This window comes from Heterodontus francisci, chromosome 34 (genome assembly GCF_036365525.1).
Source record: "Heterodontus francisci isolate sHetFra1 chromosome 34, sHetFra1.hap1, whole genome shotgun sequence".
In the NCBI taxonomy this organism is placed as follows: Eukaryota; Metazoa; Chordata; class Chondrichthyes; order Heterodontiformes; family Heterodontidae; genus Heterodontus; species Heterodontus francisci.
The window spans coordinates 7,242,931-7,253,932 of record NC_090404.1 but is presented as its reverse complement, the minus strand read 5'-3'; the positions used below and the strand labels follow the sequence as shown (position 1 = coordinate 7,253,932).

The 11,002-nt window shown below is 45.4% G+C and overlaps 1 long non-coding RNA gene across 1 annotated transcript; it reads left to right on the top strand.

Annotated features, from left to right (window-relative positions):
• Nucleotides 1-613: 613 nt before the first annotated feature.
• LOC137348989 (uncharacterized) lies at nucleotides 614-1,683 on the top strand. The gene is made up of 2 exons (XR_010969189.1): nucleotides 614-1,092; nucleotides 1,232-1,683. It is a non-coding gene; the product is annotated as an uncharacterized lncRNA (long non-coding RNA).
• The last annotated feature ends 9,319 nt before the right edge of the window (nucleotides 1,684-11,002 follow it).

The following is an 11,002-nucleotide window of genomic DNA, read 5'->3' as shown; positions in this document are numbered from 1 at the left end:
ATAGGGACACAGACACCGACATAAATAAACATCAACCGCTCATAAACAAAGACGGATAAAGAAACACAACTCACATAGACTTACACACACACATATACACACCACAAACACACACATACACACACACCAAACACACACAGACGGCTACTTGATTACACAAATCAATGCACATTGGCACATTAACACACTAACATACATGGACACATACACACAGGCATTAACATATAAACACGCGCATTGACACACACATGGGCACCCAAACAACTACATTGTTCCCACACATTAACACTCACACACACACACGTACACATGGAAACAGAGAGTGATGCAAAGGAAGATACTCGTACACATTTGCACAAACACTAAATGCGCAGACAAAATCGCCAGGCTGTTGACGAAAGTAGAATTCAAATGCACTGATTGAATGGACACCATCTCCAACAACTTCCCGAATGCACGGTGGACCTAAAAAGATAACGAAGCAAAATTCTCACTTAGAAACTGAGGAATGTAAATGATTTTCAAGCGACATTCATCACATACAAATAAGATTGGAACTCGCATCCGAGCTCTTACTCAGCACAATTGACAATCTCCAAATAAGTAGATATCCGAACCCATCTTCAAAATAATTGTTATCGATCAGTAAACCTCCCTCGATATCTCATATTTCACCATAATAATCCCTTAAGAAAAACCGCAACTGCATCTAAAATAAAAAAGCGCCTGACACTGAAGAAAAAACTGACACATTTTCCAATAAGGCCTGGAGGACGATGATAAAGGAAGAATAATTGTGGAGTTGGTAACAGAGATAGATTACTGAGCATGATTAACTTAATAGCCACACATTGAAAATTAAATTAGAAAACCAATAATAGCTGAAGGAAGAGACATTCGAATGCAAAATATATGCTGGATTAATAAACTATTTGAATATATTTCCTCCTCTATATCCGCGTAGATTCCTCAGACCACATCTGGATTGAAGACAATGAGGAAGAGAGCGGCAACATCTGGACAACCGCTTCCACATTCATCATCCTGTTCTTCCTGAGCATTTTCTACAGTGCTGCCGTCACTCTGGTGAAGGTGAGAATATTCAATCCACTCACACTTCAATTTAACTGAAGTTGTTTCGCAAATCTCTAAAAGTTTCATAAATTTAACCTTGAGATGAATGTCCCGAACCACGAAATCTCTGCTTCACTCCTTTATCCCTCTTTTACAGGTCAAGTGATCGAGTGAATTTATGCCACCCTGGATTTTCCTCGTTTTTTAAACATCTCTGCATAACAGAAAAACACCAACAGTAAAATGCCTTCAATTTATAGTTCTGAATCTGTAGCTGAGAGAATCATAAATAGTATTCCCGTTTTCCTCTTTAAAATATGTGGGATAATCGTGGCTCTAATGTAAATGCGTCTTCGAGTTTCACCTTCGTTTGAATTTCATGTGTAAATAAGTAACTATTCCTTATTCACAAGTGGTCCCTTTTTATGTTGAGCTCCGTTTTCTCTCTCTGCTCTGTTACAGTTTTACAGAGAGCTGGCAGCTCAGATCGTATGTGTTCTGTACTCAATGTGACGTAAAGTTGTTATATTCATTTTGGACCTTTCTTTAAATCCTCTCTGTAAAATGTTCTTTTTTAAAATTGTTAATAAATATTGAGTAACACATGGACTAACTTGGACTTGACTGAATTCCTTGCCCTAATGACCCTCTACACAGCTCCCTTTTCCCGATTACACGTTTCCTCACTTTCCTGACAGCAATATGGCACCAGTCCTGTCCGGGTTGCGTTTAATCCCAAGGCTCTTCGGTGAAGGAGCTGCAGTGCCAACCAGAGTCCCTTCAGAGTAAAGACACCTTTCGTTCTGCCGTATCTTGCCACTCCCAGTGGCAGAATGACCGGACAGTGACCAGGAGCACCTCACTGAATTCTCCCATCTTATGGTCTGCCACAGTCATGTGCCAGGTTATATTAAAGAGCAGCGCTCTGCTCCATCGCAGTCTGATACATGGAGGAATACTGTCCCATCAAACCTTTCCAGGACAGGCACGTTACAGGTTTGATAGGGAATAAAGCTCGCTTTGCACTCTCCCATAAAACACTCCCAGGACAGGCAAAGCACCGGTTCGAAACAGAGTAAATCTCCGTCCCCACTGTCCCATCAAACACTCCCAGGGCAGGCACGGCACAGGTTAGTTACACAGGGGAGCTCTCTCTGCACTGTTCCTTTAAACATTCTCAGAACAGATACAGCACAGGTTAGATATATAACACATGAGAGAGCACAAACCCTGGCATGATTTCTGGAGACTGGTGCATATCTGACACAATATACCATCGAACACAAATGCTGGGAATTATTTCAAGAGCCGGGGTCTATCTGATACGACAAGGAGCACAAATTCTAAGAATGATGCCAGAACCTTGGGCCTATCTAATGAACCAGAGAGGACGACCCCGGGTAATGATTTCCCATGCCCAAAAACTATGTGACAAACAGGGGAGGAAAATTCCTGGGAATAATTTCCAAAGCCTGAAGCCGATCTGACAAACAGGGGAGCACAATCCCTGGAATGATTCCCAGAGCCTGGGGCACATCTGACACAAAAGAGAGCACAAATTGGAGGAATGATTCCAGGAGACTGAGGTCTATCAGATACAGAGACTCTGTCTTCACATTTTCTGTTATTCACACAACCCGCACACTCCAGCTAATCTGTCTCACATACACTCTCCACTTTTCTGTTATGCACACGCCAACTTTCTGCCTTCACCTTTTCTGCAATACCTGTTACCCCTGCCCCTCTGTCACATGTTTCTCTGATGACCTTTCTCTCTTCTCTGCTCGATTCCATCTGATACCATCTCCCTGAACTCACTGAACATCACACCAGGGATCCTCTCTCCCTGCTCTATTCCCTCTTATACCATCTCCCTAAAAATTAGCCCCGGGATCCGCCAGTGAACCTCATACTTTCACAAATTGAAATTTCTCTCCTCCTTCGTCACTGTCTCATCAGATTCTTTCGGTACCTCCCGGTCACGGGAACATCACCAGAGCTTTCTGTTCCGACCCCAGTATCTTCCGACATTGTCCTTTGAATGCATTTTTCTCTGCACTCCTGATGTTCAGGCGCGAGGTCTCCTGTGGTTGAATATCAAATCAGATTCAGGCAGAGAAGAATTAACGACCCTTCTTAACGGCTCAGAATTATATTTGGGACTGGGTGGCGTTGATGCTTGAACTCTTTCTCTGCTCCAATCTCTCCCCCCACTCCTCCCCCACCACTATCATTCTGGGCCGTCCTGCCCTCTAAGCTATATTTAGCTTTAGCCTCCCTCGCTGTGTCTCTCGGTCTTTCTGTCCTTTTTCCAGGCACCAGTCTCACTGGTGACGCCCCCTTTAAGATGTCGAGACGAAACCCTTCGGGGTCACAGTTCTGAGTTCGGGGTCACAGGTGCTGAGAGGAGGCTGGAGATGGCTCGTGACCCCTGACCCTGAATCAATGTTGGAAACAGCAAATCACAGTGCGGTGACGAGGGGAAGCATTGTGACGTCACCCACTGCCAGTCAAACTGACGTCCGCCATGTTTGTGAGATGTCACATACTGCCCATGTTAGCCGTTTAGATAAAAGAGCAACTGATTGAAAAGAAAACCGACTTCACTTTCCATTAAAATACCACTCGATCTTAATCCATAAAAGTGAAAGTTTGTCCACGCGGGGATATAAAAAGCCTTGGTTAAACCTTTTGCGGATGTGCGCGTTTGTCGCGGGTTGTCTCAGAATGTAACGCGGCCCGTGCCACAGATTGGGGCCTTTCTCAGGCGCTGTGAAGTATGGGACCCACTGCCCTCAATGGTCCAGTCATTACAAGAGTGAGTATAAACCCAACTTCCTTCCAGCCAGGAGCTGCCCGGGTTTTTAGTCTCCATAGACTTAAAAATGCGGTGTCAATCTGAGGAGGCGACAACACAGAACTACATACATGCTAAACAGCGGAAGCAGCATGCGATACACAGAGCGAAGTAGTCCCACAACCAATGGATCAGATTAAAGCTCCACAGTCCTGCCACATATAGTCATGAACGATGTTGGACAATTAAACAGCTAACAGGAGAAAGACGTTCCAAATTCACCCTCATCCTCAATGACGTGGGAGCCCAGCAAAAGACGGCGCAGAAGTGTCTGCAACCCAAGTGCATCTCACTCTCCAATCAGTATTCAGTTCTGAATACTAATAAAAGTTTTGGTTCATCTGGGAAGTGCAGCCAGATCCACGTCCATGGCACCACGCTTGGCTCAGCTGCGCAGAGGGCGAAAAGAAGACTGCAAGAGCAACAGGGGTAGGAGATTCGATCGTTAGGGGAATAAACAGCGTTCTGTGGATGCAGATGTGAATCCAGGATGGTGTGTTGCCTTCCTGGTGCCAGGGTCAAACATGTGACCGAATGTCTGCAGCGCACCCTGATGGGGAGATCGTAAACAGCCAGCAGTCGTGGTCCAATGACATCGGCAGAAAGGGGGATGTGGTCTTTTTCATCAGAATTTTGGGAGATAAATAGGAAAATAGCATGCCAGAGCTCAGAAGTAGTAATCTCCAGATTATTCTTCGTATCACGCGCAAGTAAGTATACAAATAGGAGGATAAAGCAGATGAATGTACTTTTTATTTCATTGATGGGATGTGGGCGTCGCTAATTGCCCTTGAGAAGGTGGTGGTGAGTAGCCTTCTTGAATCGCTGCATTCCATGTGGGGTAGGGACACCCACAGTGCTGTTAGGCAGGCAGTTCCAGGATTTCCCCCAGCGACAGGGAAGGAATGGTGATATAGTTCCAAATCGGGATGGTGTGTGGCTTGGAGGGGAACTTGCAGGTGGTGTTGTTCCCAACCATTTGCTGCTCTTGTCTTTCTATATGGTAGAGGCCGCGGGTTTGGAAGGTGCTGTCGAAGGAGCCTTGGTGCGCTGCTGCAGTGCATCCTGTAGGTGGTACACACTGCTGCCACTGTGTGCGGTGGTGGAGGGAGTGAATGTTTGTGGATGTGGTGACAATCAAGCGGGCTGCTTTGTCTTGGATGGTGTCGAACTTCTTGAGTATTGTTGGAGCTGCACCCATCCAGGCTAGTGGAGAGTATTCTATCACACTCCTGATTTGTGCCTTGTAGATAGTGGACAGGCTTTGGAGCGTCAAGAGGTGAGTTACTTGCCGCAGGATTCCTCGCATCTGACCTGCTCTTGTAGCTCTTATATGGCTACTCCAGTTCAGTTTCTGGTCAATGGTGACCCTCAGGATGTTGACAGTGGGGGATTCAGCGATGGTAACGCCATTGAATGTCAAGGGGAGATGGTTAGATTCTATCTTGTTGGAGATGGTCATTGCCTGGTACTTGTGTGGCACGAATGTTATTTGCTGCTTATCAGCCCGAGCCTGGATATTGTCCAGGTCTTGCTGCATTTCTACACGGACTGCTTCAGTATCTGAGGAGTCATGAATGGTGCTGGACATTGTGCAATCATCAGCAAACATCCCCACTTCCGACCTTATGATTGAAGGAAGGTCATTGATGAAGCAGCTGAAAATGGTGGGGCCTAGGACAGTACCCTGAGGAACGCCTGCAGTGATGTCCTGGAGCTGAGATGATTGACCTCCAACAACGACAACCATCTTCCTTTGCGCTAGGTACGACTCCAACCAGTGGAGAGTTTTCCCCTGTTTCCCATTGACCTCAGTTTTGCTAGGGTTCCTTGCTGTCATACTCGGTCAAATGTTGCCTTGATGTAAAGGGCAGTCACTCTCGCCTCACCTCTTGCGTTCAGCTCTTTTTTCTATGCTTGAACCAAGGCTGTAAAGAGGTCGGCCCCTGAGTGGCCCTGGCGGAACCCAAACGTAGCGTCACTGAGCAGGTTATTGCTAAGTAAATGCTGCACGATAGCACTTTCGACGGCACCTTCCATCACTTTACTGATGATTGAACGTGGACTTGTGGGGAGGTGGGGTGGGGGCGGGGGGTGGTTTGGCGGATGTAATTGGCCGGGTTGGATTTGGCCTGCTTTTAGAGTACCAGACATGCCTGGGCAATTTTCCACATTGCCGGGCAGATGCCAGTGTTGTAGTTGTACTGGAACAGCTTGGCTAGGGGCGCAGCAAGTTCTGGAGCACAGGTCGTCAGTAAAATTGCTGGGACGTTGTCAGGTCCCATACACCTTGCAGTATCCAGTGCCTTCGGTCTGGCATCTGTGATGCTGGGGACTTCAGGAGGAGGCTGAGATGGATCATCCACTCGGCACTTCTGGCTGAAGATTATTGCAACTGATTTGGCCTTATCTTTTGCACTGATATGCTGTGCTCCCCCATCATTGAGGATGGGGATATTTGTGGCCACCTCTTTCGGTTCGTTGTTTAATTGTCCACCACCATTCATGGCTGGATGTGGCAGGACTGCAGAGCTTAGATCATATCCGTTGGTTATGGGATCGTTTAGCTCTGTCTATCGCATGCTGCTTACGCTGTTTGGCAAGCAAGTAGTCCTGTGTTGCAGCTTCAGCAGGTTGACACCTCATTTTGAGGTATGCCTGGTGCTGCTTCTGGCTTGCCCTTCTGCACTCTTCATTGAGCCAGGGTTGGTTCCCTGGCTTTCCTTCAATCATAAGATCAGAAGTGGGGATGTTCGCTGATGATTCACAATGATAGACTGGGGATTATGCTGGGCCATGAGGTTACAGATTGCAGTTGTAAAGTTTTGCTGCTGCTGATGGCCCACAGCGCCTCATGGATGCTCAGTTTTGCATTGCTATGTCTGTTCGAAATCTATCTCATTTAACACGGTGGTCGTGCCACACAACGATGGAGGGTATCCTCATGATGAAGACGGGACTTTGTCTCCACAAGGACTGTGCGGTGGTCACTCGTACAAATATTGTCATGGACAGATGCATGTGCGGCAGACAGATTGGTTAGGACAAGGGCAAGTATATTTTCCCCTCCTATTGGTTCCTTCACCGCCTACCAAAGACCTTACAGAACACGGTATTTGTACGAAGTATCCCGAGGTCTTTTTCTGTGTAGGTTTAAGACACAGTAGTACAGGGCGCTGTCAACGAGCTGCAGCCCAGTCACGATGAGAAAAGCTCGAATTGCGAACGTTTCCAGAATGACCGTTAACTTCGTACATTCCATAGGAATATGCCTGAATTCCGAAAGTGGAAGCCATATTCTGGCTCCGACGATAAAGCTGCACAGAATAGCTCACATTGGAGTTTGAATAGATACAATTAATGCTCATCGAAACTCCTTCCAAATATTGGGCTTCTGTTGGCCACTGTCTGACAGAGTCACCATAACTCACACCCGCAAAAAATATTCCTGGTTAACCGTGGATGCAGAACGTCGAATAGATAATAGACAGAGAGATCGATAGATCGATAGATAGATAGATAGATAGATAGATAGATAGATAGATAGATAGATAGATAGGTAGGTAGAAGAGATAATATGCTTCTCATTTTAAGGAAACCTTGGTCCGGAGACAAAGGAAGCAGCCGAAGATGAATTGATTGACTAACAGGGGAAGAGTGGGATAGTTGGAAATATAATAATACAGGCAGATAGATAGACAGAGAGGCTAATAGAACTAGAGGTAGATGAATGTACGTCAGTTCTATCAATAGTGGAATGTGCAGAAAGTCGCAGTAATAAACACAAATATAATAATCAAACAACAATACCAGAGGAGCCCAGAAAGCGAAAAGCCCAAACTCCATAACGGCCGCAGTATCCCCACACTGGGACCCCGCAGTTCAATATTCAAACAAAAGGTTAATAGGCAAGACAAGGGCTTATTGCGTTTCGGTTAATATATTAGCCTGGATAGAGGATTGGTTTATGTACAGGAAGCAAAGAGTGGCCATGAATAAGGCATTTTCAAGTTGGCAGGCAGTGAATAGTGGAGTGCCACAAGGATAAGCTCTGTGGCCTCAGCTATTTACAATCTATCAATGACATAAATGAAGGAACAGAGGATAATGTATCTAAGTTTGCTGTGGCTAGAAAGATGGATGGAAAGGTACGCTGTCGGGAGGATACAGGGAGGCTGCAAAGAGATATAGACGGGTTAAGTGAGCGGGCAACAAGATTGCAGATGCAATATAATGTAGGGAAGTGTGAAGTTATTCGCTTTGGCGGTGAGAATAGAAAAGCAGAATATTTTTTTCAAGGTGTGAAACTTGTAAGTGTTGATGTTCAAAGAGACTTGGGTGTACTTGTGCAAAGAACACAGACAGTTAACATGCAGGTACAGCAAGCAATTAGGAAGGCAAATGGCATGTTGGCCTTCATTGAAAGGGGATTGGAGTACAGGAATAAAGAAGTCTTACTAAAATTGTACATGGTTTGGTCAGACCGCACCTGGAATACTGGCTGCAGTTTTGGTCTCCACATGGAAGAAAGAATATACTTGCACTGGAGGCGGTACAGCGAAGGGTCACTAAACTGGTCCCTAGGTTGAGGGGATTTTCTAATGATGAGAGTACAATGAGTACATTGGGCCTATGTTCTCTGCAGTTTAGAAGAATGAAAGGCGATCTCATTGAAACATTCAAGATTCTGACGGGGCTGAATAGGATAGGAACTGTGAGATTGTATTCGTGGATCGAGGAATCTAAAACACGGGGACACAGTCTAAGGAGAAGGCAACGATCATTTAGGACTGAGATGAGGAGAAATTACTTCATTCAAAGGGTTGTTATTCTTTGGAATTCTCTCCCCCAGAGGGTTGTGAATGCTCCATCGTTGAATAATTTTTAGACTGGGATAGGCAGTTTTTTGGTCTCTCAGGGAATCAAGGGACAGGAAAGTGGAGTTGAAGTCTAAGATCAACCATGATTGTATTGAATGTCGGAGCAGGCTCGATGGGCCACATGGTCTACTCCTGCTCCTATTTCTTGTGTTCTTGAATGTGAAGATCTGAAACGCAGAGCACCCGGTACAATATTCGTGAAGTATCACACTGATTTCATGGAGAATGTTGTTTGACTTTAATCCACTGATGGTGAAGGAAGGAGAACGGGTGCAATGATCAGTGTGAGATGATGTTAGTCAGGTGTTGAATTGGCTCATGTGATTTTTTGTATTCAGTCCCCGGACCTGGTTGGTGCTGTTAAGAATGGCATCTATTTTCCATTTTTACTTGCACTTTTACAATTGCCCGTCTTGCGGGTCCATGACACAAAGCTATTAAAAGTCTACATCATCCGTTTGGGGCTGGAGTCTTCATCTCAGGGTAATTGGAGACTGGCAATAAAGGCAATATGACTTTAATCCACTGATGGTGAAGGAAGGAGAACGGCAGAGTCAGTCAGCTGCAGACCCGAGATAGTTAAACTGGTGAATTTAGTCGCGGTCTGGAGCTCAGCAGAGAAACGAATTCCAAGATCTTCTCCTTTCAATTGTCGTGTATCCCCAGACCATCTCCACACAACAAACTGAGAGTCTTTTTCTGCTTGTTGCCGGTACCAATATAACTAATACCTGTGCTATAGGTACATCTTATAGTCACTGCTTCACCTTCTCTCCCGCTTTCTGAAGACTGGGACTGAGTAACAGTATCGCCATCACTTTGATCTGTAACATGCGTTCAGGACGAAGACAAGATCGAGAATTAAAAGGCGTTACTGAAATAATATTAACACAGTAATTTGGAGACAACATGATTGAAGTCATCCTTACCAAGTATAAACACCGCACACACAACCCAGGCGCTGAATATCCGCATGGCCATTGCCGAGACCGAACCTGTCGGTCTCTTTAAAAGGCCAATCCTGCACCGGAACAATTCCGTCAGAGGCTCCTATTGGTTCAACGTCACTTCCTGGTCCCATTGTTCCTCTGGCTTGAAGCAGTGTCCAATCCACCCGCCATATATTGAAACGAGACTTAAATGAGGGTCAAAGCACCTTTGAGCCACTGAATGAATTATCTGATGGTGGAGTCAGTGAGTCAGTGCGTGCAGTCCATGATGTGAGGAAAGCATCGTCTTTCCTGAGGTTTGGGTATACTTTACAGGCCGACATCAATCACACTGAGTGTTTGTTTATGTTCATCGAGAGCATCAACTTCATTATCATCCGCATACCCTGTTTACACTGAACTACCCCCTCTGTCGGATAGATTTCCCCTGGTCGCTATCTCTAGCAAAACAGTGATCACATTTGAAAAGAATGAGCTTGCGTTTTCGTTCAACCAGTTTTCACAGGAGATTTCCACAGCGAAACCAGAAGAAATCTTCTCCTTGTGTGTCCCCAACGGAAGGTTCATCAAACCAGGCCCCCGTCAACCACCTCAGTCACATTCATCTACATTCAAACCCTGCCTTTATCACTTTGAGATAATATCTTACCGCCGTCATCTGACAGTGTTGCTAATTTCCCGATGGGGAATATGAGTCTGTTTCCCAAATATCGACTGAACCTGTGAGAATAATATCCGAGTGTAACTAACAGGAGGCACCATCCCACTGTGCTGAAATTAATCAGGATTGGGATTCTGGTGGTTAGTGACATAGAGAAAATATTTTTTTTTCTTCTTTCATGGGATGTTGTGTCGCAGGCAGGCCAGCATTTGCTGAACATCCCAGATTGCCCACAAATTGAGTTCAGAGGGCAGCTAAGAGTCAACCACATTGCTGCGGGTCTGGAGTCACATGTCGGCCAGACCAGGTAAGAATGGCAAGTTCATAAAACCAAAATACTGCGGATGCTGAAATCTGAAATAAAAGCAAAAAATGCTGGAAATACTCAGCAAGACTGGCAGCATCTGTGGAGAGAGAAGCAGAGTTAACGTTTCAGGTCAGTGACCCTTCATCAGACCTGACAAATACTAGAAATGTAAAAGGTTATAGGCAAGTAAAGCGGGGGTGAGGCAAGAGATAACAAAATAGAAGTTGTTGATAGGACAAGGTCAAAGAGAATAACTGACCAGAAGGTCATGGA